We start from the raw sequence: 27965 nt of genomic DNA on the forward strand, positions 1-27965 counted from the left end.
GATCAAGCTTTGCAAGTGTCAAGCTTCAGATTGGCAATAAGGCATAAGCTGTTAACACTAGGGGTAAGTAACCACTGGAACAATTTACAAAGGGTCGCGTGGGATTCTCCATCACTGACAATTTTAAAATCAAGATTGGATCTTTTTCTAAAAGATATACTCTAGGAATTATTTTGGGGAAGTTCTATGGCCTGTGTTATTCAGGAGATCAGACTAGATGATCAAAATGCTCCCTTCTGGCCTTGGAATCTGTGAATCTATGAACACTTAAGTGATTTGGGGGAGGGGCATTTTACAGATGAGGGACATTGAGGCAGAAAGAGGCTTAATGACTTCCCCAAAATCAGGCAATCCCCGCCCCCCCCCCCAAAAAAAAACAGTGGCAAAAGAAGGCATAGACCCCCAAGAGTCCTAGCTCCTTATCTACTACCCTAATCATTATACACAGTATATTTTCACTGCACTACAAAAATAGGAATACAAGAAACCAAAAAAAGCCAAAGGAAACACATTTCCTGTAGAGGTGTGAAAAGGATATGTTTGGTCTGAAAATCTTGAACACATTTCTTTTGAAAGCATAATTTATTAAAATAAGCACATGTAATTCTGCAATTATAAATACAATATGTGCATTAAACACATTAGTTAAGAAGTTATGCTTTTAAAACTGCAAATCACTAACCAAGTGCATTTTACAATGTTTTAATGAGCACTTTTTCATATGGTATTAATATCCATTAGCTATGTTAATACAACTAATGCTAATAATGTACAAAGCCATTATTTTGCTACAAAGTCAATAATGGTTGGTAGTGATTTCTAGACTGAACTGCCTGAGAGGGTTTATATTGTGTTTAGTGCAGCGGTAAAAGTACCAGTGAATTTCTCTCTCTCTTAACAAAATTCTGGCTGCTTCCACGGAGGGTAATTATCTGGGTTGGGGTGATTTTGGAGGGGTTTTATGAATCAACACAGGCGCTGGGTAGAAATATCACACAGATGCCCTTCTGTCTTCCATAAAGCAACATATAGGGATATAGGGACATTTACCCTGTTTTCTATTGCTTGCTGACTAATGTTGTACTCATTGTTTCCTTGCACTTGCCTGTCTGTCTGTATCCATCTGTTGTCTCTTGTCTTATATTTAGATTGTAAGCTCTTTGGGACAAGGACTGTCTTTTTGTTCCATTTGTACAGCACCTACCACAGTAGAGTCCTTCTACAGGACTGGGGCTCATAGATGCTATGATTTAAAAAATAATTAATAAAAAGAACTAACCATCTTCATAGGTACACTATGGGTACCTGCCCTCTCCTTTGCACAGGTATAAATTTCACTGTTATGAGATAAGCAGAGGTAGGCCTGACCTGCAAAGTCTGGATTCAAACTTGCCCAGCGTACATGGTGGATGGGCTCTGAGATGGATTCAATGCCAAACTGAAGTCAATGGAAAAACTCCCAATGACTTCCATGGGCTTTGTATCAGTCCCTTGCTTTGAGCTTATCTTTAAGTATAACTTAGATATATTTTATCTAAATGGATTTTATTGGCTAGATTCTCTCTTTGGAACAACTATGATTGTTATTTTGCCGGATAATCTGATGAAATGTAATAGTTGTTTAGTTAGTGGATGGAATGAGGAGTGATTCTTGGGAGAAATTCTACTTGAACTTGTAAAACAATTTGCAGCTACATTATACTGCTTGCTTTAGGAAAACATTTATAAGCTGATTTGCAAGTAAAATATTTTATTATACTAATATTTGGAACATTTTATGCTTCTGGTAAAAGTCTTGCATGATTTTAGAGACCATTCTTGCATTTTTAAAATTAACCATATATCTTGTAAATCAACAGAGAGAAGAAACCACAGTGGTTGGCTCAAATATTAAGCATACAGATTTTAATAATTGCATGTTCCTGTTTAATTTTTAATTTACTTAACCACAGCATTTATTCTAACTTAAGACAACAATGTGCCTGTAAAATGCAATTATTTGCAACTTTTCTCATTTTTGTACAATATACATATACTCCATTCCCCATATAGTTTGTTTCACGTTCTCTAGCTTCTCACAATGTTCTGGCTTTTGGAAATACCCTGCTGTAGGCTGCAAAAGTGAACTTTTAGCCAATGTGTTTAGGAAAAGAATCAGGCTTATTGTGGCATGATTCATTGTCATTAGATCCATAAGATTGATGCGTGCAGTAGAAGCTGTTCCAAGGACCTCATCCATCTCTGGTTCTACCTCTTCAGCTTCTGGCTCTAGAACTATTTTCTTCATCATAAACCGACATATACCCATTGCTTATGTAAGGTTTTGCTTTCAATAAAACCGGTGAATGGGAGCCATGCTGGGAAGGCCAAGATGGAAATCTCCAATCCACCTACCCTACCGTAGGAAGAGGTTTGGGCCAAAACCAGAATTACTAGTTTTTATTCTTAAAGCCTGAGGAAACCATAGCCAACCGAAAACCATACCAATAATAGCAGCCCATGCTGCATTCCCCTAAGACTGAGTGGGCAAGAATCATAAAGTATGGGGTGACCCCAAATGACAAGGACATGAAGCAATTTAGTGTCTATCAAGCTGCTTTTAAAAATTCTATTCTTGAGCTAGTGTTCCAGTCCATACTTGGTTCCCTCTGATGTAGGTGCAGAAGGACTCTTTTGTAGTTTTAACACTATTTTCTGATGCCAGATAAAAACACTTTAAATGATACTAGTGATTTTTTTTCACACCATACGGCTGTTGGCTGCTTCACAACACATCACCACCATCTTGCTCTGGGATTCCCACTGCAAGTGCGGACTTTGGGTCTGAAGAGGCTCTTAGGGTATGTCTACACTGCAATCAGGCACCTGTGGCTGGCCCACACCAACTGACTCGGGCTTATGGGGCTTGGGCTAAAGGGCTGTTTAAATGCAGTGTCGATGTTTGGACTCAGGCTGCAGCCGGAACTCTGGGACCCTCCCTCCTTGCAGGGTGCTAGAGCCCCGGCTGCAGCCTGAACCCAAATGTCTACACTGTAATTAAACAACGCATTAACCCAAGCCCTGCAATCCTGAGTCAGCTGGCGTGCTCAGCCGCAGGTGTCAGTGTAGACATGCCCTAAGAGGGTGGACATCTGACAAGTTGTAATCCGCTCTAGCATTTGTGGAGGCCATAGACATGGTTCTTATCTCATCTTAGACTCACCTAGAGTAAGTCAGAAGTAACTCCATTAGACTCAATGGGGTAAAAGCTGTGTAAATGAAATCACAAGCAGGCTCCAGGTGAGGAAGCTCCAAAATCTTTAGATAGCAGTGTGGAGAGCATAGAGGAGCAGAGTAAGGCTTTGGTTCAATGTCTGACAGAAACCTTGATAATCCTGGAAAAGTAGGTGAGAGCCAGAAAGGTAAAGGTCCATTGTCTTGAAGAACAAAAATCCAGGGCATCTCCTGACATTTAGGAAGGACCTTGATCTCCTAACTCCTAAAATTAAATATTAAAAGGAACCCTGATTTATCTGGGAGGGGTTTACAGGACCCCCTGTAGAAGCGAGAGAATGATGGAAGCATCATTAGTATGATCCTGTCAAATGGGCAACAGAGTAAAAATTCCTGATGTGGAAAAATGAGCTGCTGAAGTAACCTACAAATACAATAAAATTATTCTCCCTGGATCTGAGTTTTCTGCTGTGACCTAGACATGGAGGAAAGAGTTTGCTTCCTGAAATACACTTCTGTCAAAAAAGGAACAGAGTTTCAATCACAGCAAGACCGAGGATATACTTTGGAGACAAAAGGTATATCTTCTGGCATTGGAACTCCAGAAATAAATCCTCTTTGAAAAATTACAGCTGGGCACAAACTAAAGTGCAGCCATAGGAATTGCATACACAATCAGACCAGTGGTCTGTCTAGTCACGTATCCTGTTTTTGCCAGTGGCCAGAATCATGTGCTACAGAGATAATATAGTGGATAATTACACCCTGCTCCTGCTCCCTTTGAAGTCAATGGCAAAACTTCTATTAACTTCAGTAGTGCAGGGTCAAGCCCCTATTGAGCAGTGGGAATCTGAGAAGCAAATTTGGATCCCAATTTTGCAGATGGCCCCTGTCTTCACAATGGGCCAAACCAATTCAAACAACTCTAAATTTTGTGGTGATTGAAATCTGGATCCAGATTCATATTTTGTGGCTTGAGCCATTCTCTAGAAAAAAAAAAGAAAATGAGAGTAGCTTCGTAGACTCTACCCGGAATAAAAGCTGAGTAAATAATTTGTAGCAAATGATGTATTTGGTGAATCTGCCCCCCACCTTTTTATTTTCCCACAAACTATCCATCAGAAGCTCATGGGTTTCCTGCGTTTGTTACTTGTTATTATTTGTGCATAAGTCTTGCTCTGTAGATTGTTCATGAGCAATTCATTGTGAGTATTCAAAAACTGTAACTCCAGTTTCAAGCTGTGATGGCATGTTTTATCAGGTGGTTATTTTTCTGTATCCTGATAGAAGGAACTCTCAGAAACCAGTTTCCAGTGTGAATACTCAACCTTACAAGTTCATTTGCTTTCCTATGTATATTTTTAGTATCATTTCTATTTGTAATAAAGGTGCAATAGACCTGGTAAGAGATTAAACTGTATTATATTTACAGGCCCCAGGTACTTGACAAGAGGTAGGGTTACAAAAGTTTATTAACCTTGTGACATGACAGAGGTCGCTATCTACTAACTAGTAGGTACAGTTACAGCTTCCTCTCAAAAAAGTCGAATGCAACAAACCATAAAATATCATCTTTAAATGAGAGCCTCAAACTAATTCAACCAATTAATAAAACACCGATAGAGTTGTCGGGATGGAAATGGAGACGATGTTATGAATCAGCCTTGACTGATTAGAGGATTATTGTGGCTCTGACTCTGCAGACATCTGTCAATAGCTGCTATCCCTGAACCTGAATGGCTTTGTGATAGCATGACCCCTTGTTCTCAAAACAGTTCCTTCTGCAGCAGCTTATTCAGACTCTGAAGTGGATCACCACTTCTTGTCACCAAAGATGAAGGGTCAGATTCTCTTGGCACCGACAGTTATGCAGGGGTTTCTGTGATTTTTATAGTCTCCCCAAAAGCCCCAATAATGCTGACCGCACAAGAATGGGCAAGAGCTGTTGTGGCGGAATGGTGGCGAGCAGCAGCCAAATTGTTCACAATAGAATAATTTCTGTGACAGGAACAGCTGGTGATGTGACTGTGCCCTCCTGATACTGTAAACAAAACTCAAATATTTTCTTTTGCTCTTTGTGAAATACCTTACAAAGATAACAATAACTGTTGTGTCTTTGATATTATGATACAGAATATGGGGACAAGGCGCTCTGCTTTATCAAGCCAACTATATAGGTAGCACTGTGCTCTTCAATCGTGCATGTGAGCTGTCAACATTTTTTTTGGCTTTAGTGGTGACGCAGGCTAAGTAGGGCTCGGGCAGCTACCATAATTCTAAGGTGGCACCAGAATAGTACAACAACTGCTGTGATCACTCACCAGCATGCTAGTCTTGGACTGCCCTTTTCTGGCTGCAGAGTTATTGCTCAGTCATTCCCCTCTGTGCAAAAGGGTTGTCCTTGCTTCTGCTCAGTCAAGTACAGCAGGAGCCTCTCTGTCTCAGATATGCCCCTGATTCTTTTGCACATCTTTTGCTACTTCTGGTGAAAAAGGTTTCTTCTGCACGATGCCTTATGTGAGCTTGGATTAAACTTTCAGTAAATGTATCATTACATTATCCTGATTTTTGGCTCTTCATAAAATGAGCTAACTGTCTGGTGGTTCATCAGTGATTTTTCTGTTTCATGGTAAGCACTGACGTCACATATACAGTAAATTCTTGTTGTATTTTTCTTTGTGGGCGTATTTTCTGAGCTATTTTCATTCTTTTCCATTTCCCTGTTCTTTATTCATATTTTGTGTCCATAATTTGCTGACGGTTTTTAAAAGGCTTTTGGTAATTTGACCTTTAAGATTGTGCCAAAGTGGAAAATGTATCTTTCAAAATATTTATGACAATAAAGTAATAATGCTTATATCTACACTCTTAATTACCAGGATTATCTAATTGTAAATAGCCAAATCCTGGCGATAGGCAGATTATGTGATCAGAAGGCTTTTAGCAGGCCCCAGTCTCAGGATCTAAGTTAAAGCTGATCAGGTTTACATTTAATTCACATGCTGCTTTGCAAATATACTTGCTTTTTTCTCAGAAGAAGAATTTGTGTAACTTGCCACTGAAATAGAGGAAAAGATGCCCATTGAATTAAATGGGCACTGGACGGGGCCCTAACTCCTTACACATTTTCTGCTTGCTTTGAGGTCTGTGTATTCCACTCCTGTGGGGTTTGAAATGTCCCAGGGATTCACACGTTTGGTAGGCCTAGAGTATTGATTTTTACATTGCTAACAAATGCCAGAAGAGTTTAGCATAACTTTCTTTTCTAATTACATAAAAATCTGAGATGTATCAGAGGGTCACAGGGGAGGGTGAACCATGGCCTTTAGGGAGCACAGAGCACAGGAATGTTTCCTTTCATTGACTGAATGAATTATTTTTGGCCAGCCAGCAGGACTTTCCCATAAGGTAGACTTCTACGAAACTAACATCTCTTCATGGGCCAGTCTGAGTGGTGAACAACGTAAGCCACCATCTGTGTGCTTTCTGCTGTTTTGTAACTGAAGGTTATTACTGGAGGTTATTACTGCTAGTATTTATGGAATACTCTGTGGGCATGTCCACCGTGCACCAAAACACCGGTGGCTGGCTCGTGGCAGCTGACTTGGGATCACGGGGCTTGGGCTGCAGGGCTATAAAATTGCAGTGTAGACGTTTGGGCTTGGGCTCCCCAAACCCTATTTTGAGTGTAGAGAATTGGTATCAAAGAGAGTGCAAAGCTGAGTCAGGGAAGGGGATAGAGGGATGGTTAGGCATGAGGACGGTGAGAGAGCACAGGCAGTGAGAGGGAGAGGAAAGGAACGAAGAACATGTTCCTGCCGATAAAATTTAGTAGCACCTCGGCGATGAAGGTGTGGAATTTGTGGTAAATGACAGGAAGCCAGTGAAGAGCTCTGAAGAAGGTGATGAGATGGAAGAAACAAGGTGAGAGTAAGATGAGTTAACAGCAGTGTTTTGGATAGATTAGATTCTAGTGCTTCCACACTGCTGCATTCACTTCTCCACTGCTGCCCTCCTTTCCTGGGGTTGAGGGAAACAATTACTTATATATCCTGAAGTATAAAATGCATCTATCCTCCATTTGAGGTGAAAGTGAGAACTACCCCAGCTCAACTCTGGAGTCTCCCCAAAATGTTAGACTCCTATGAGGAGTCCTTTACTTGTCAGGCTTCTAATTTTTAGATACACTCATCTTCCCCAGGTCCAGTGATCGACCCTCTCATAGTGTCTAGCTACATTGTTTAATTTGGTCTTCTCTGATTACTAGCACTGTCCCAGAACAGTGTTGTGAAGCACTCTGAGGCGTACTTGTGTAACTACAGTCACAGAGCACAAACACAGTCATCTACAATAGCCTGCATATATCCTTTGTGGTGTCTGTTACATATACTAGATATACTGTCCAAAATTAAGGGTATGTACCTTCAGAAAGCATTGCCTTGGCTGCTTATGACAGTATAGCACCCTAAGGGCTAATATGAAAAGCAACATAGACAGTGTATTGTAGGTGAACATCTTTTTTTTTTTTTTAATTCAGGGAAGAACTAGTTTGGTTGAGCATGGGTTGGATGACTTTCAAAGGTAAATGCTTAAGGCTTCTTTAGAGGAACTTGATATTGCCTCTGAGTCAGAACAGGCCTCTTAAAGTGCAGCAGGACCAAAAAAGGACTTGAGGTTATGGTGACCACACATCCTTGACGCCCTGGAAGAGTTCCCGAGTACAGGATGATATTTCAGTCCTTTGCATTCCCCAGGATGTCCTTTTGTCCCACAAAGGGCTGACAATGTCAAAGATGAGCCAGAGAAGAAGGGTATATGTCTAATGAACCTGTGTAGCGACCAACTAGTACTGTCCCACTGTGGTGACTGATTGCTGCCTTTCCAGTCTGTCAAATGAAGGAGCACCAAAGTCAGGATGTGAATTCTCATCCTGAGACTGACCCCTCCTGGCTGATCTAACAAGTCTTCAGTGGACTTGGAGTCACTGAATTAAATAATGTATGGGAAGGAATGAGATGGAAAAAGATGCCCAAGGAGAGTTACCAGCAAATAATTCACCAGTACCAGCAAATAATTCATCAGCAAATAATTCACCTCCTTCTGTCTCTCTGTTCAGCATGAAGTGTTTGTTTTGTTTTGTTTCCTTACCTATATGGTTTGTTTAAGCTGATAAGAAGAATCAGAGTAAAGTTAAACGTCAGGGCCCCATGCAGTGATAAAGATTAGAAGATGGTAGCTGCTTGCATTCCTAGTTTGGATTTCCTCTGAGTGGCTTTCTTCATACATTTAATATTATTTCCAGCCAAAATCTTTGATTAAGTTACCTTTATAAAGGCAAAACACTCACTTGTACCTAAAAATCTATCAGATCATTGCAGTTATAAAACAACTACCACAAAAATGCTTGGAAGGTAAGAAAATATACATTAAGATTAATTTTATACAAATAAATGCTTTAAAGTCTGTAAGCTTATGAGGGCCCAGTCCTTTCCTTTGTTAAGTGCAACTTGCATTGAAATAAGGGGGAATTCCACCCACATAGCTGAGGGCAGAATTGACACTTGAGAGCTAAGGTGAGTGTCTACTCCGAAAAATAACTGGCCACCCAAGTACAAGCCTGCCAGACCCTCTAGGTCAGTGGCTCTCAACCTTTCCAGACTACCGTATTCCTTCCAGGAGTCTGATTTGTCTTGCATACCCACAAGTTCCATCTCACTTAAAAACTAATTGCTTACAAAACCAGACACAAAAATACAAAAGTGTCACAGCACGCTATGACTGAAAAATTGCTGACTTTTTCATTTTTACCATATAAATATAAAATAAATCCATTGGACTATAAATATTGTACTTACATTTCAGTGTATAGTACACAGAGCAGTATAAACAAGTCATTGTCTGTATGAAATTTTAGTTTGTACTGACTTAGCTAGTGCTTTTTATGTAGCCTGCTTGTAAAACTAGGCAAATATCAAGATGAGTTAAAGTATCCCCTGGAAGACCTCCCCTTCCCCCCAAGGGTATGTGTACCCCTGGTTGAGAACCACTGCGCTAGGTCCATACCAAGGTGGCTAGCCTGTGCCTCAACGACCACACTGCTATTTTTTGCATGCTAGCTCAAGTGGAGCGAGCACACGTCTGTGTATGTGGGCTGGGAGACATGCTCCCAGGTGCAGTGCAGAGAGACCTAATATAGACACCTTGCTGTAACAGAAATGTGGTGCACATTTTGAGAAATGTGCATGAGACTGCTAACAACATTATAGAACCAAAACGCATTCTCATGTCAAAAGTGGGATTGGTTCTTCCAAATAGCCTAAGCAGATGCCTTCATGAGGCTAGTAACTGTATAACTCATAGAGCCAGCACATAGGTTAGCAACCTTAACTAATTGAGGGCCGGTCCCATAAAATCTACTCATCAGGATAGATTAAGAAACTGTGATCTGAGGCGTTCTCCATGATTTCTGGCTGCAGCGGAGCAAATTCATGGCAGAAGGAATAGTTTGGCCTTGAGAGGGGTGTGGCTAGCGATAGGGTCTTATGCCTTTACCCCAGCCAAGATAATGAGAAAAATCCTGCACACTTAAAATGTGCATGGTCTCTTTCTTTCCAACATGTGTCAATATGCTTCATTCACAGATGGTGTATCAAGGGAGCCCCGATGGCCAGTTACAGCAATTCCTGCACTAATGTGAACAGAGCGTTTGATTTCATGGTTTAAAATAAAATGACCCAAATATAATTACTGAAGCTTATTAATTTATTTGTTATGGGTCGGTTACTCTTCATACGCTATAGCACTTGTTACAGGAAGGGCCAAGAGGATTAAGGCTTTAGTTGAGCACAGTTTGATTCCTATATGAAAATTGGACGAAACGAAGCACTAAATTGCATGTTTTATGATGATATCTTATTAAAGAACAATTCATACCCAACTTTGAGTGCACCAGCTTCATGTTGAATAGGAGCAGCGTGAAAACGACAGCATCGTGAAGGCTACAGTTAAGTCTGGATTCAAGTCCAGCATAACAACTGAAAGCTGTTACATCTCACAGCTATTCATGGCAGATGTGGGCTGAAAGTTTCAGTCCAGTTTCTAGTGAACAAGTGTCTGCATCACTCCTGGCACCTGCACCATACAGGTAAGGAAACTGGCTCCACAGCTGGCCCCAGATTTAGCACAGCTAATGGATTGCACGTGAATGGAGACCCAACAACCATCTTCCCTCTCATGGCGTGTGGGCGTTCCTCCAGGGATGAGGCACACTGAGGTGGCTGGGGTTCTCATTGGCCAGCTCTGTTATTTCTCTGAGGACACCTGGGAAAATTTAGCCTTGCAAGCGTTCATCATTATTTATGAGCACTAAATTCACATTCACAAAACTGAAGAAAAGTTGTTCAAGGCTGGGCTGCTAGCACTGCCTGCTGTTAAGGTTGCTTCAGCTTTGCCAAATTTTAACTGTTTGGGCTGAAATTTTCCACGCTGGGTGTCTGCCTCCGGCTGAATTTATGGAAAATTACACCCAGAAGGATTCAGCTGTTTCTGAGAATGAGATTAAGAAAAATAACAATCCTGTCTTCAGAGCAGGAGTTGAATAGTGTGCAGTAAAGAAGGCCTGGGGCCATACATTGAACAACAAGGAGAGAACAAAATATTGAATAGCTGCTTGTTAAACCATAAGCTCTCCTGTGCCCTCATGCCTATACTTCCCGCCCCGCTCCCCCCGCAAGAAGGTTAGGATGCTGGTGTGCTTGATATCATGCTATCATAGCCACAGGAGATGCGTGTGTGTGGGGGGAGAGATTTCTTCCAGGGTTTGCTGGCCCTGCTCGGTCACATGATGCAGCTGGGCCCCCTCCCTGCATGGCAGCTGCTGGAGCCAGTGAGCTGCGAGCTGTGCCCTGCAGGGAGAGGCAGGAGCAACAGCTGGGAACTGCAGGGAGGGGCCGCTGCTTTCCGGGAGGGGAGACTGAGGGTAAGGGCGGAGCCTACCTTGGGGAGAGGGCATGACTCGCACTGTTCTGGGGGTGGCCGAACCTTTAAATTGCCCCCACCCCCATCAGGTACGGGTCATCTCTGCCCACTACCTATCATGCTGACCAGCATTGTTTCCTTGTGCTCCCCTGTCTGTGTCCATCTCTTGTCTTGTGTCACACTTAAATTGTAAGCTCTTTGCGGGCAGGGACCATCTTTTTGCTCTATACAGTGCATAGCAGAATAAGCTCCTGGTCCATGACTAGGGTTCGTAGGCCCTAGACTAATACAAATAAATAATAATAAGGTGACCACGATCCCACATTCTGTGCACTGAATGAGGCAGGGGTTTTGTGGAAAAAAATAGTATGTAATGCAGTAATTAAAGACTGTATCATAACACATATACACAGGGGGAGGGGGCAAATTAAGATTGCCTATGCAGCCCATGGCATTTCCTAATTTTTGAGTGCTTGATAATATAGCTTTTTTGGGGGTGTTCATATGTATATGAACCGTCTCAGGGTGGTGGATTACCTAGGCTGATGGAAGAACCCCTCCCTTCAGTGTAGGTAGTGTCTACACTGAACCGCTACAGCGGCTCAGCTGCAGTGGCTCAGCTGTAGCGTTTTAAGTGTAGACACACATTCAGTCCCATTGACTTTCAGTTAGACACAGGATCCTAAGCCAACTTGGGACTCTTGAAAATTTTACGTGATATGTACTAAGCATTAATTTCAAGTTGCATTTCCAAATTCTTTCTAATGTTGTATTTTTTTTTACAAGCACAATTATGTGTAGTTCGTAGTGGATTTGTGTGAAACTAAAATGCAAAGAAATGTTAAGCATTTTAAAATATCCTTAACTGTAGGCTTACATATGAAAAAGATAAATAAGCAACTCTTGCCAGACAGTACTTGTTTTTCGTGAAAATCAGAATGTTTTCGTTCATGATCAGATATTTAAGGGTTCCTTCCTTGATGCAGGAACTCCCACTGACAGTGATGGATCCCATAGTATCAATACGTTCCTTGCTTTCCAGAAGCAGTGCCATACTGAGAGATTCCCATCTTTCCATACTGAGGTTCCTTGGCCATCCCTAATCTGTTGTTGTTTTTGTGTGTGTGAATTTTAACGATATATATTTTTAGAAACTGCCATATGGGCCATCAGTTTCATCTCTCCTCCCAACCATTTTGAATAGTTCTGCCATAAAAGACACATACCTGTGGCCTAAGACATCCCTTACAAACCCTCTTCTAACTGCTAAACCTTCCTTAGCCTCACAATGAAAACTGCACCAATGCTAACTACCATGCCAGCTGCTTAACTTTCCTTCTTCCCTCAGTGACAGGTATCCTGTTGCCAAACCTTTTAAAATTCCTCATCACTTACAAATGGAGGGCCTATCATAGCAGAGGAGACTAATAGAGCGTGGCTTGTTTACCCTAGCAAAAGGAAGGCTGAGAGGGAATATGACTACTCTCTATAAATACAGCAGGGGGTAAACACCAGACAGGGAGAAGAGTTATTTAACCAAAAGGACAATGTTGGTACAAGAACAAATGGATATAAATTGGCCATGAATAAATTTAGGCTGGAAATTAGATGAAGGTTTTTAACCATCAGAGTAGTTAGCTTCTGGAACAGCCTCCCAGTAGGAATAGTGCGTGTGTGTGTGTGTGTGGGGGGGCGACGACAACTTAATGAATTTTAAGATAGAGCTTGATATGAACAGGTTTATATGATGGAGTTGTCTGTGATAATAGGGGACTGGATTTGATGAGTCAGGAGGTCCTGTCCAGTCCTATGATCCTAAGATAATCCACTCATCTGACTGCTCAAAAGATCTACATTGAAAATTACACACTTCAAAAGAACTGAGGACCATGTCCAGGAGCACAGGCAAAAAGAAAATGCTGATTATAGGACAATGATCACTAAAAAGCTTGTCCTCCTCGTGCACATGTATAGTGCATGGACAGGACCAAAGGGCTGTCCATGTCTGGAAGAAACTGGCCAGAAAGACCCCAATGGGAGCTCATTTCTAGAATTGAGGAAGGGTGGATGGCTGACAGTATGAGGAAGCAGACTGCTTTGGTCTGCTGATTCTGCTGAAGAGGGGCAAGTTTTTGATGGCAGTTTTTGTGACATGGAGTTTAAGTCCAGAAGGGAACATTAGCTCATCTAGTCTGACCTCATCTGTGAATTAAAACAGATCCCTATTTCCTAAGCACAGAGATCCCACACAGAACACCTCCCAACAAGACAATGAGGATCAGTCATTGTGGACCTGGCTCATATTTGGACAAGTGACCCATCACAGCGTTTTTCAGATCCCTTAAGCCATCTATTTCCCTGTGACTCAGAAGCTGTGCTTTTGCATGGGGGAGACAAATATACCTCTTTTCCCCTGCATGCTTAACCTGTGTGTGATTTTTCCCATTTCCCAGTTACGGAAAAAGAGCAAGGGGAAAATGATCAGCCGCGGTAGAAGTTCTCTCTTTCCCTGCTAGTGTGTGCTACGTTCAGTGCATGGGGAGAATATGTCTGTTACTTACATTCGTTTTAATGGAAGTTCCCTTTGTAAGGCCTCAGTTCAGCAAGGCACTTAAGCATGTGCCCAGCTTTAAGCATGGGAATAATTCTAGTGGCTTCAATGGGATTGCTCATGGGCTTAATGATCGACTTGTGCTTAAGTACTTCAGTGCCTCGGAGCCTAAATCCCCAATATATCAAGGATATTCCAAAATAGATCTGGAGATAGGCCAGCACTGCAGTTCCTGTCTTAGGTTCTGTACTGGGACCTTTCTGTTTGTGTAGCTGTTGTTGGGAGAGGATGGCAACTTCCAATCAACAGCAGGATGCAGGGTTATTTATTGAACCGTTCCATCTCATGTGCTAGTTAACAAAAACCAGCATAATGGTGATAACCTAAAATACATTGATGGAGAAAAACCTTTCTGTTAAATTAAGTGACTGTTCCATTTGTTACAGGATCTGGGCTATTACACACAGCTGGAATGCTTTCTCTAAATTGGAATAAGGATGATGCATTTGTCTACAGCGATAAAATTGAACCCCGCAGGAAATTATTTTGTTGGAATTCATAATGAATTGTAACTAGGGAAGGGGAAGCCAGTTCAGGAGGAAAGAAAAAACTGGCCTTAACCTTCTCCCAGCCATCAGATGGAATCCAAACTTATTTCAAGTTCAATATGGAGATGGACCCTCACCTCATCTCTCCTTCCTCTTGATATTTCAGCATCTTCCTGCCTCCCTGGTGGTCTTCCACTAGGCTATACCAGCTTCCTTCCCTAGAAACTCCCCATAGGCTGGGGCTCCTTCCCAGCCCATAACCTTCAGGAACCACTCTTCCCTCTGTGCCTTTGAAGATCCTGCTGCAATACACAGAAACTCTGGCAGCTTCCAGCATGACTGCTACTGACTTCACATATCACACGTTCTGGGGTGCATAGCCCACTGGAGAGTCCTAGTGGATACCACTTCAATATTGCAAGATTATGGGGAAAGGAATAAATAGAGGTCTTTTGGAGAATGATAGGGACAGGAACCTGGAGGAAATAAGGGCTGTAAAGAGGGAGAGGCACACATGAACAACATTGAGGGGAAGGGGGCCTTCGGTATTTTGGGTAAGTATCTAAATGTCAGGGGAGCCCATGTGGAAAATGGACTATACAGCCTGCAATCAGGGATTGGGTTGGCAATCTGAGGTTACAGCCTGGCCATCAATGGAACAGACAAGTCAGTGGATTCTAGAATCCCAAAGAATGCGGCTCATGTATAAATCTGATAATTTAAAAGTGGACTTCTTATGTAGCAAACTTCTCAAAGGTTGTTTTTCCTGTATTGGGGCATATGTGGCTTCCTAACCAGACCCCACATTAGGGTGCTGCTGATTCCAGAATGCCCAGAGTCACAACTGTTCATTCCAAGTGTTGGCTTGACTCTTATAAGGGGCCAAACAGCCTACATATCAGAACTAGTTCAGAGCCAAGATAGTGTCATAAAGAAGGTAGGGGTGGCCTGGAGACATCAGTGTATTATTGCGTGTCATGCACGTCCACAGAAAAAGATGAGGGTCCACAGTTGTTTTCACCTTGGAATGCTCATTTTAAAAGACTTTTATAAGTAAAATTTTACATTGACATTATATGGTAACCTTGGCTTGTTTGAAACATATATAAAGGTTCCAATTTCAGTAGCCTTTGTGACCTGGGTTGTTTGAATTACTCCTTTTCCCAGCAGGAAAGCCTGATGCTGCATAAAGAATTACAGAGTGCAAATGCAGGCAAAGCCATGGCATACGGGAAGGAGAAGCAAAATAATCTTGAGGGATTCCAACTTGTTTGAAGCACACACAAGGATTCTGATTTCAGAAAACCTTTTGTGAGCAGAGCTGTTTAAAATACTCCCAGGAATTCTAAGCATGCAGTGAGGAATTCATTTAGGAAACTCTGCTTTATTACAGAATACATAAGCATTAACTGGAGCAGGGCAATCAGTTTTCCACATGATGATCTTTGCTGTGACTTCTCCCAGGAGAGGACAGAAATTAGTTTATTCTTGCCCTTTACATTGTGATATTCCTATTAGATTAGGTGTTAAGAATCTCCTATCCATCTATTCTTGCATTTTATGAAAGACCTGATTTACTACTGTGTTACTCCAATTTTATGCCAGTGTAATTCCACTGATTTCAGTTAAATTACATCAGTATTACTCTGGCATGACACGTGGTGAATCAGCCCTAAGATTTTGAGGCAGGCCTATTTTCTCTTGTTAGCCAATGAAAATTTTCCTGGTTCAGTTTATTGATGGTGCATTTCAGTTGTTAAAAATCTTCTTATAAATAAGATGGATAGTCAGTTTGTCCCTATTGAAAAACATCAACTGGTCCTTGTCAGCCTTCACCAGACATTACATTGTGGTGTGGCCCTGCATATAATAGTAGCACCTATGTGTCTCATAAAACATTCTTAGAAAAGCACCTTCTAATTGTCTTACAGTGCCTGGCTGGACATGCTCTAAATCGGTAAAGTGTAACAAAACTCACTGCAAATATTTATTAATGACTTTCCATCACTCAGCCCCAACATAGCTCTGTGCTCTCTAACACTGCAGCATCTAAAGATGTCAATCAGAGAATAGCATGATAAAATATAGTGCTGGATATTCCTGCTCTAACGCTAGATCCAATTCCCTGATGCAATATTAGCGTTTGGGGTGCTATATTGGGTTCCAGGTACGTGTCTAAATGTAGTGGATTTCTAGCCTCGGTGCCTGGTAGTCTAGTGGCAGTGCATTACATTACTATGGGGAGCCTTCAAATTAATATTCTGGCCTTGAGTTGGAGCCGCTGGCATGGCAGGGGCTGGGAGTGCTGTGGATTCTGCTTCACACTTGTGCAAATGGGGATTAACTCTATTAAAGTCAATAGTGTTACACAGGTATGAAACTGGCGTGAGAGGCAATGGCCTAGAGTTCTTTGTTCCTGTACAGGAAGGGAGCCTGCCCAGTGACCCACTTTCAGTATTGCCAACCTCAAAAGTTCAAAAATCGTAAGGCTGGTTTAAAATCATGAGATTATTTGAAAATAATCACTTCGGTGTTCTTTTTATTTGCCTTCTGCATTTTGAGCCTGTAGGATACACTGGGGTCACATTTTTGAAGCTTTCTCCATAGTCATGAGGGCTAGAAATTTACTTTTTCTTTAAGAATGAAGGCTGAAATCATCACAGATCAGCTTGACTCCAGGAGCTGGGGTTTTAAGGAAAACAGTAATTATCATGAGACTCACGACAAAATCGTGACAGTTGGCAACGCTGCTTTGGCAGATGAATGTGTAGCCTACATGCTTTATATGGCAGCATACACGTGTCTCTGTTAAAGAGAGAGAATGGGGCAGCACATAATGAAGTGAGGGTTTATGAATTCTTGCTTGACTTAGCTGAGCTTATGAGGCGAAGATGGTGCCCTACAGAGATCCAGAAATGGCTATTGTGTATGGTGATCCCAAACCCTGTACCATTTTGGATACAGGCTGCAGACTTCTGTTTTACCAGCAAATGAGAGGACCAGCCAGCTGTTAACCTAAGGCTTGGTCTGTTGCTAGCTAGGGAGGTCCCCAGCCTGTTTCTTTGCTGACAGGATTCTGATGTGTTTCAAAGGTCTGTGACATTGCCTCACACACACAGTGTATACTGTGGTCATCACACTTTAAAGACTGAGACATCAACTCTGAGTGGAGATCAGGGGGGGATGTGTCTTGGTGTGTGTGCTGAAAATGTTCTGTTGAAATCTGTATGCAGTGTAGTTGTAGCCATGTCAGTCGCAGGATATTAGATAGACAAGGTGGATGAGGTAATATCGTTTATTGAACCAACTTCTATTGATGAGAGAGACAAGCTTTTGGGCCACACAAAGCTCTTCTTCAGGGCTGGGAAATGTACTCCAAGCATCACAGCTAAATGCAAGGTGGAACAGATTGCTTAGCAAAAATAGTTAGCACGTATTCTAGGGAACCGTTCCAGGTAGAGTGGTCCATTAAAAACTCTATAGTCATAGGACAAATAAGGGGGGAATTAGTGGGTTACAGATTGTTGTAATAAGCCATAAATCCAGTGTCTTTGATCAGTCCATGATTTTTGATGTCCAGCAGAGTTATGAATTTGAGCTCCTGGGCTCATCTTTTTAAAGTGTTGCGTGCAGGTTTCCCTTGAGGATGAAGATTGAGAGGTCAAATATAGAGTGATCGTTTTGTGAAAGTGTTCACCCACAGGAGATAGGCTTGTATTTGTCCTATGACTACAGTGGTGTTAATGGACCACTCTATCTTAAATGGTCCTTTAGAATGTTTAGCATAAATAGTTAGCACATAATCTGTACCACCATACATTTAGTTGTGACGCTTGGAATACCATTCCCAGACCTGAAGAAGAGCTCTGTGTCACTCGAATTTTGTCTCTCTCATGAGCAGACGTTGGTCCAATAAAAAGATAGTACCTCACACACCTTGTGCTCTAATGTTGAAACCTTACATTTTACTATAGGTAATAGAAACAAAAGTGGGGAAGTCTGAATAAGAAACACCAGTATATTTACTGTCGAATAGCTTTTGTTTAAAAGGTTTCAGAGTAGCACTCATGTTAGTCTGTATCTGCAAAAAGAAAAGGAGGACTTGTGGCACCTTAGAGACTAACCAATTTATTTGAGCATAAGCTTTCGTGAGCTACAGCTCATTTCATCGGATGCACGTAGTGGAAAATACAGTGAGGAGATTTTATATACACAGAGAACATGAAACAATGGGTGTTACCATACACACTGTAACAAGAGTGATCAAGTAAGGTGAGCTATTACCAGCAGGAGAGCAGCGGGGGGGGTGGGTCGATGGGAACTTTGTCGTGATAATCAAGGTGGGCCGTTTCCAGCAGTTGACAAGAACGTGTGAGGAACATTGGTGGGGGGGGGGGGGGGGGGAGGAAATAAACATGGGGAAATAGTTTTACTTTGTATAATGACACATCCACTCCCAGTCTTTATTCAAGCCTAAGTTAATTGTATCCAGTTTGCAAATTAATTCCAATTTATCAGTCTCTCATTGGAGTCTGTTTCTGAAGGTTTTTTGTTGAAGAATTGCCAGTTTTAGGTCTGTAATCGAGTGACCAAAGAGATTGAAGTGTTTTCGGACTGGTTTTTGAATGTTATAATTCTTGACGTCTGATTTGTGTCCATTTATTCTTTTATGTAGAAACTGTCCAGTTTGGCCAATGTATACGGCAGAGGGGCATTGCTGACACATGATGGCATATATCACATTGGTAGATGTGCATGTGAACGAGCCTCTGATAGTGTGGCTGATGCGATTAGGCCCTATGATGGTGTCCCCTGAATAGATATGTGGACACAGTGGACAACAGGCTTTGTTGCAAGGATAGGTTCCTGGGTTAGTGTTTTTGTTGTGTGGTGTGTGGTTGCTGGTAAGTATTTGCTACAGGTTGGGGGGCTGTCTGTAAGCAAGGACTGGCCTGTCTTCCAAGATCTCTGAGAGTGATGGGTCGTCCTTCAGGATAGGTTGTAGATCCTTGATGATGCGTTGGAGAGGTTTTAGTTGGGGGCTGAAGGTGATGACTAGTGGCGTTCTGTTATTTTATTTGGTAGGCCTGTCCTGTAGTAGGTAACTTCTGGGCCACTGACATGCAGAGGCTGAAATTGTGGAAAAGCAGCATCACTTGTGTGCCCCCCCCACTATTCCTCACACGTTCTTGTCAACTGCTGGAAATGGCCCATCTTGATTATCACTACAAAGGTCCCCCCCACCCCCACCCTGCCGCTCTCCTACTGGTAATAGCTCACCTTACCTGATCACTCTTGTTACAGTGTGTATGGTAACACCCATTGTTTCATGTTCTCTGTGTATATAAATCTCCCCACTGTATTTTCCACTGAATGCATCCGATGAAGTGAGCTGTAGCTCACGAAAGCTTATGCTCAAATAAATTTGTTAGTCTCTAAGGTGCCACAGGTACTCCTTTTCTTTTTGTTTAAAAGTTATTCATAGTATTCCAAGTGCTATTTACAGTTTTATACTATTTGCAATGTCTTTTATGTGCACTAAAAATGTTTGTTTTACTATGCAAATGTATGGTTCTCTCTCTTTTAAATTGACTAGGAATGTTAACATCCATTTATCATGGTTTTACGTACAATAGGCCTGAGGTTTAATTCTGTGTAATGCTGTCTGAAAAGTCCAAAAAGACAAAACTCTGGCCTGTGTGTCAGCAAAGAGCTAAGCTGAGCTGCAGGAAGAAGAGAAGTGCAATAGTTGAATACAGAATATTGCCTTAGCATCCCCTATCCCCAATAACACCTGGAATAACATCAGTGGACTCTGAAGAAAAGGGAGTCTAATGTGCGGCCTTTTGAAAAGGGAAGGCCAAAACATTGGGAACAGAGGGCTGTTACAGACATGGAGAACTCCCCTAGATGCTGATGGAGGTCCAACTTCAAGTCCTTTTGCTGATTTCTGCAGTTGAGAGTATTAAAATTTGCCTGTACTGCCAGGAAAGGGACAGCTAATGGGAGAACAAAGACTTCCTTTCTCTCCCAAACTGAGGCAATAACGCATGGTCAGGATTAAAAATAAATAAATAAATAACTGGAAGAAAAGCTGTTTGTGAAAGAGGCTGCATATACACCAGTTATTTACCAACTCTGCCAAAATCAGTTTCTTCTAACAGGAAAGAATAAATCTGCTGGGCTAATGTTTCATTTATTAGGTTCCCAGGGAAAATAAGGCATGAGAACTGTAAAGAGGAAGTTGGCAGCCAAGATTGCGGATAAAGACTTGAACGAGCCCTGTGGATCCTGTGGGGAATATGCAAATGCCTTTAATAGGGCTGTGTCATCTTCACTGGAAGCTGTTTAAACATGAGTAACATTCTGAATGTTTGATTGTATGACTATGGCTCAGTTAGATGTTAATCGTGGCTGTAGTAGGTCAGGTGCTTGAAAATAATTACCAGCTGAGCTCAGGGTGTTTCACTGGGGTTTTCAAACTCTTTATTCAATTAACTAGCTACTTCCCTGACACGATGATGAATGGGTATTTTATTTTCTGTGCGTTGCCTCTGCTCAGCTGTCATGTAGGGTGTTTTCTCACTTCATGGACTTTGAGGAATTTAGCGTTATGCTTCCGCCACTTCCAAACCTCTATTGCATCCCTGTCTTGTTCCCTATCTGTGTTAATAGACCCTCCCGCACCTCCCCCATCTCTCTGCCTTTCCCTACCTGTTCCCTCCCTGCCCCTGCATACATTCCTCATCCTTGGGTTAGTCTGCAGGACCTCCAGGAAATCTATTGGCAAGCCCCAGGCTTGACCTCTTCAGATCCACATTCCATCTTGCTGTCAGTATTCTTCTTCAGGCTGCTTTTTACACAACTAGCCAAAAATGATAATACTGACTCTTTAAGATTGGAGTTTGGGAGTATAAAATTATGGTCATTCTTTTTCTTTTCTTCCCCACCCCCCCATGACCGTGTTTTTGTTTCATATGATATTCTGTCTCATATTTTGCTTGCTTGCATTATTGGCCTAGTTAATAGGCAGTACTAATTACGTTAACTGAGATGGTGCATGTATTTTATTGCTTCAGGTTATACACATTGCTCAGTGCATTGAGCGTTCTCTAAATGGATTTTTTTATATATATATTCCTATAGGAATAACTAAACAGAACATTTAAAAAGAGAAGAGAGTGAAAAGATTCCACCATCTCATGCAGGCTGTGTTGGAAATTGTAAATTCTGAGGTTAGTTCTCAGTTACGGAAGCAGTAATCCTTCTTCCAAATTTATATTTAATTCTTCAGTGCAGGATGCATCCATCCATCTATCTGGTTCTTCTCAGCATCTGAGCACCTGACAAAGTCCCCAGTTCTGATATGGTCTTGGCCAGTGAAAATGTTTCTGGGTTTCCTGTTATATATGTCCCAATGGTAATTTATTTCAGGGGCTGTCATTCCTATATGTTTTCTTCTTCTTGCATCTCTTTGCTCCTCTAATGGGAAAATAACATCCAGATAGTTGCACCTCTTCGACTGACTCTCATCTCAGCTTCATCTACCATTCATTCTTGCCTATTTTTCCAACTTTATTGAGAGAAATTGGAGAAATGGAACAGAGATGGTATTTCTCAGGGAAGGGACAGTCCTCATTTCTTGCCCAGTGTGAAGAGAGGCATATTTACTCTGGGTATCTAAGGGAGACTTGGTCTCTGAAGCAGTCTGGCAGGTGGATGTTGATGGTATCACAGGAATAAGCAGATCTGAATGTTGGTTCTAAGTTGTCTTTTCTTTTTGGGGCCTCCAGTCCTGAAATTGGCCTGATTATTTTGAGGTGCTGATCACCAAAACTCTTATTGACTTCAGTAGGAGTTGTGGGTGCTCAGCACCTCTGAAAAATAGCCCATTTTGTTTAGGTGCCTATGCACGAATTGAAGTGCCTAATTTAAAGCTGACAAGTTTGAAATTTTCGCCCTGATGTTTCCATGTTCCTGGTGAAGCTTCCCCAAATGGTTGAGAACTCTATTGACTTGGAAACTGGAAAGAGAGACAGGGATATGCTTGCTAGTCTGTGCCATTCCCGTATCAGCTGTCTTCACTGAAATGATAATAGCTCTATTGAAATTCTTTTATGTTCAAATATTTTATTACTTTCATAAAAACAAACACCTCCCCCTCTAAAGAAAGAAAGAAATGTAACAAACAAATAATATTGAATGGTTGTACAAATTGACATATAAAATGTATATATTATATAATAAAACACTGGAAAAAACTTCATAACATAACGAGCAGAAATAAAAACAAACGTAAGGAAAAAAAGGGGAGAAAACAAGACATATAAAATTGTAATTGGTGAAATGTTATGATAATATGAGTGTAAAAAACACCACAAATATTATACTATACACACCGGATGACTCTCTGTTTTCATGTGAAATTATTACCCCTGTAAAGCTGTTGAAATTCTGCTAGAATTAACTATATATAAAAGAGGCCAGAAATCTGGAACATATAGTTAGTGAAAATTTCTTGCAAGATGTCTCCAGATGTAAATGGAAACTGAAACAAACAAAACAAAAACCAACCACAGAAAAGAACAGCTACTTCCTTACAGTAACTGTGGTTTTTTGAGATGTGTCAGCCACATGGATTTTGCTCTTGGTGTGCATATGCCCAAAGTGTGCAAGATTGGATCCTTCTGGCCAGCAGAGTCTGTGTGGCCTGCAGATTTCTGTTTGCTTAGAAGTGAGTGCTACTAGTCCCGCTAACTTAACCAAGGACTGTAGGACAGGCCTACCAAAATAGACTTCACTAAAGACTAATGTGAAAGTATGGCTTGAACTCCATGTAGCTGCCCTACAAAATTCATAAATAGGGACATTCTTCAAACATGCAGCTTAGACTAAGTAGTGGAATTAGTTCCAAAGTGGATAGGGGGATTTAACTTTGCTAGCTCGTAATGTGCCCCATAGAGACCCTTTTTTGATAATCACCTCTGTGAGGATATTGCTTGGCCCTTAACCCTATCAGCAAAAGCCATGAACAGTCTGGCTGTGTTCCTGGATGGTTTTTATTCTGTTAAGAAATTATGATAATCCCTTTACTACGTCAAGTGTGTGAAGTTTAGCATCCTCTGAGGTTGAGTGAGACTTGGGGAACGACACTGGCAGGTCAGTGGACTCATTCACATGGAACTCTGACACAACTTTGGGCAGGAACTTAGGATGAGGTCTGAGGGTGACCTTGTCCTTATGTATAAAGGGGACCTGTCCTGAGGGCCTGCATCTCCCCTACCCTTTGATCTGATGTAATGGCTACTGAAAAAGCAGCCTTCATCAATAAATGGTATAGGGAGCAGGTTTGTTATGGTCTCACAGTGGCGATCCATCAGTCTTCCAAGTACTGTATTGTGGTTCCAAAAGGGAGAGGGTTCCTGAACTGGCAAAGGGGAAGGGAACATGGATTAGACTCCTAAGGAATCTTGTTACCTTAGGATAGGAAAATACTGTATGACCCTAGATAGGAAGATGGTGCACAGATATCACTGATATAGGACCCTCATGGAACTGAAAGAAAGTCCAGATTTTTTCAAGGCTCTTAAATAGTACAATATTGCTAGAGTGGGTGCTGTCATGGAAGATAGTTGACGTTGAGATCCCCAAATATAAAACCTCTTCCACTTAGGTTTATAAGGTAGCCTAGTTGAGGTATTCCTGGTTTGGAACACAATGTTTTGAACTTCAGTTGATCAGCTTCTTTCAGTGGATGTCAACTAGAGTGACCAGACAGCAAGTGTGAAAAATTGGAACGGGGGTGTGGGGTAGGAGCCAATATAAGAAAAAGACCCAAAAATCAGGACTGACCGATTTTATGAGACTATCTGAGATAGAGCAGGTGAGATGTGGCGGGGCTGTTTGGAAAGGTTCACCACATCCAAATTCCAGAATTGTCTGGCCCATCCTTGGGCTATCATGGCCGTCAGTCCACCACCTGGCTTCAATTTCATCAGGACCCACAGTATCTTGGGGATCAGGGGTAAGACATACATTAGTCCTGCTATCCAGGGTATGAGCAAGGCCTCTGGCAGGGCACCCAGATTAGAGCCCCCGCTAGAGAAGAGTGCTAGGCATTTGTTGTTATGGTCTGTGGCAAGCAGGTCTATTGATGGGTATCCCACTTGTGAAATATCCTCCGCAAAACTGAGTCCTTGATCAGCCACTTGTGGTTGTCTGAGAAATGGCTGCTGAAGTGATCTGCAAACTAATTTTGAGTGCCTGGAAGATGCAGAGCCAGCAGTATGTTTTGGTGGCAAATGTACCGAGTACAAAGATGAATTGTCTTTTGACAGAGGGAAAATGTCATGGCTCCTCCTTCTCTGTTGACAGAATGCATAACTGCGGTGTCTGTCAGCACTGGAATGTAGTAGCCATAGAAATGTTGTATGTGAGATGGATAGCTCTGAGTTCTAGGATGTTTATGTGCCTGTGTACTTCCTGACAGAACCACAGGCCCTGAGTTTGAAGGTTATCCAAATGAGTCCCCATCTTTGAATGGAGGCATCCATGACCAAAATATTGGTAGGTAGAAAAGCAGAGAAGGGTACTCCTTGGCACACCTGAAATGAGTCTTTCTACTAGTTTAACAAGGAGAGGACCTCTTGGAGGACTGTGGCCAGAATGCAGTGTTTCCTGGGTAGATATACTGACTGATTTCAACCACCTTTGCATAGTGCACAAGTGAAGTCTGGCAAACTGTCATTTAGATACATGAAAGCATATGTGCCAGAAGTCTAAAGGCGTGCTCGTATTGGTTTCTTTGGGTGAGCATGAAATTGATTGATGAAGTTCACTATACCTTGAAATCTTTCTTGTGGAAGATAAGCTCACTCTCATGTGGACTCTAACATGACTCCTATGAGCTGTGTTTTGAATCAGAGTATGGAGTATAGATTTTTCTTTGTTAACTTACTTTGAGGCCCAGTGTGGCAAAGAGTTAAGGTTATTTGAATCCACTCAATAACCTGTTGGGTGATCTTCCTGGGATTAGACAATTGCTGAGATACGGATGCACCTGACTCCCCTGTCTCTTTAAATGAGCTACCACAACTGCCAAGCACCTGATGAACACCCTTGATGTTCTGGAAAGACCAAAGTGCCAGATCCTGTACTGGTAGTGACATGTTACTACTAGGAATCTCAGGCACTTCCAGGGATCCAGAAATATGGATAGATGAAAATCAGCATCCTGAAGGTTGAGATAGATCTAGTCTTGAGCATCTAACAACAGGATTATGGAGGCCAGTCATCATTCTGAACTTGAAAAATGGCTGATGGATTTTTGAGATGTCAAAGGTCCGGAATAGGACACCAACCACATTTCTTCTTTGTAATGAGAAAATAATGGGAATAAAACCCCCTGCCCTAGAACTCTGGGGGCACGTCCTCCTCTGCTCTGAGTTGTAGAAGGGAGTCCATTTCTTGTTTCAACAGCATCTCATGAGAGGGGTGTGATGCTGGCAGCCCAGATGCCAGCTTTTGCCCAGGCTGGAGACATTACCTAAGAACTGACAGCCTCCGAGCTGGAGACCAGACCTGGTCACCTGTATGTGAGTTTTGCATTAATCTTATCAGAATGTATTTAGTGTTTATATTCTATGAAATGCTTGTACACTGCTGCATGTATTAATCTCACTTATAATATCTATATCCCATTTTATAAGGTAATATTTAAGTGTTTGCAATGTAAGTGTAACAGTGTTTGCTCTGAAACTGTAAACCCTCACAGTCAGGAGAGAAACATTACCAAGTGTGAAATGCTGTTTTGCCACAGGAGGTGTTATCTCCTGCCCAACAAAAGAAGGCCCATAGACACCAGACAAACCACTGTGGAACATCAGAGGACAAAATACTTTGTTGATTGCTCCCCCTTCACCCATGAAGAGGAAATACTGGGCCCATCATCTTGAACTCTGGGGGAACCGGATAAAAATCCCTCACAAGAAGAAACTGCATCTTTGGCTGTTTGAACTCTGAAGGGCCAGAGACTCTAACTGGAAGCAAAAGGTCTCCAGGGGCTGCCTCCTGGGTCTGCCCTGAAAGACACTTTGAATAGACAGATCACTACAACACTGTCACTCATAGGATTTGGATGGTAACTCATATGTTTGTATATGTTTGCTTGCTTAAACTTGTAAATAATTCTGTTTCCTTTTTCCTAGTTACTAAACCTTTGGATTGTTTATTTCAGGATTGGCTACAGGCATTGTCCTTGGAGTAGGATCGATCTAGGGTTCCAACTGATCTGGGGGTAGGTGACTGGTCTCTTGGGATTGGAAGCAACCTAAATGTAGTATGATTTTTGGAATAAGTGACTGTTATCACTAAATCTAGTTTGTCTGGGCCGCAGGATAAACTGGAGTGTCTAAGGTCTGGTCTACACTGGGGGGGATCGATCAATCTAAGTTACTTAGATCTACTCACCGCAGTGTCTTCACTGCAGTGAGTCGACTGCTGAAGCTCCCCCATCAACTCTGCCTGCGCCTCTTGCTCTGGAGTACCAGAGTCGACAGGAGAGTGCTTGGCAGTTGATTTATCGTGTCTGTACTAGTTGGTTTATCGTGTCTATACTAGTCAATACTAGACGCAATAAATCGACCCCCACTGGATCGATCACTGCCCGTCGATCCGGCGGGTAATGTAGACAAGCCCTAAGAGGACTGCCTGTGACTCCATGATAAAACTGTAACAGTGATCCAGGAGTTCATATTTGTTCATGGTTTGGTGAAATCTAATTATAGAACATACTACCAGCAGTGGCAGATTAACACATAGGCGCTGGCCAACTTGGGGGCCCCTGGAAAAACAGATTCCGCAAGCCCCTGCAGAAGGTGTGGGGCTGAAGCCCTGGCCCCGAGTACCCCAAGCCCTGGCAGGGGCTTCAGGAGTGCCGGAAGCTCCTTAGAAGTGGGAGGATTGCTGGTGCCCAAACCATGGCCCCACCCCTCCTCTGCCCCTTCCACCAAGGTGCTGTTCTAGGAGGGACAGCTTAATGGGGGGTGGGGAGAGGCGGAGGCCCTATTTCTGACAGTCTGCTTTGAGGTAGGGCACACACGGTTGTGAGCCACTCTAGGCAGCGTGACACTTCCTGTTTCAACAGTATCTCATGAGAGGGGTCACTGAAAAGGGATGGGGAAAAACGGGAGGGGGGAAGAAGGGCCTGGAATTGAATGCAATACTCCTTGCTGACAATCTCCAAGACCCATAGGTCTGAGGTGACCCCATTTCAGGATTCCTGACAAGAGAGGTGGTTGTCAAAAGGTGGGGATGGCTGGAAAAAGATCTTTGGAAAAACTTTCTGCTGGGCTTGCAACAGTGTCATATTTGCTGCCAGGAGAAATATGCTAAGTATGCCACAGCTGTGGAAGAGGCAAAGGATTGTCTGCTGGGCCTCATCCATCTTTGAATTAAAAAGTTTACTGCCCTCCAAGGGAAGGTCTGTGATTGTGATTTGGATCTCGCTGGGTAACCCTGACGCTTGGAGCCAGAACGATCTCCACATCGCCACAGATGTAGCCATGGTAAGTGCTGCTGTGTCCGATGCATCGAATTCTGCTTTTTCACAAGTGTGAGCTGCCTGTCATTCATTATTGATTTTAGTTCTTTTAATTCAGAAGGAAGCCTGTCCGTAA

The 27965-nt window shown here is 42.2% G+C and overlaps 1 long non-coding RNA gene across 1 annotated transcript; it reads left to right on the forward strand.

The window, feature by feature from the left end:
* The first annotated feature begins 10 nt into the window (after nucleotides 1–10).
* LOC140908278 (uncharacterized) lies at nucleotides 11–27848 on the forward strand. The gene is made up of 4 exons (XR_012157822.1): nucleotides 11–63; nucleotides 26108–26428; nucleotides 26525–26584; nucleotides 27668–27848. It is a non-coding gene; the product is annotated as an uncharacterized LOC140908278 (long non-coding RNA).
* Nucleotides 27849–27965: the final 117 nt, after the last annotated feature.

The sequence above is a fragment of the Lepidochelys kempii genome, chromosome 3 (assembly GCF_965140285.1).
Source record: "Lepidochelys kempii isolate rLepKem1 chromosome 3, rLepKem1.hap1, whole genome shotgun sequence".
In the NCBI taxonomy this organism is placed as follows: domain Eukaryota; kingdom Metazoa; phylum Chordata; order Testudines; family Cheloniidae; genus Lepidochelys; species Lepidochelys kempii.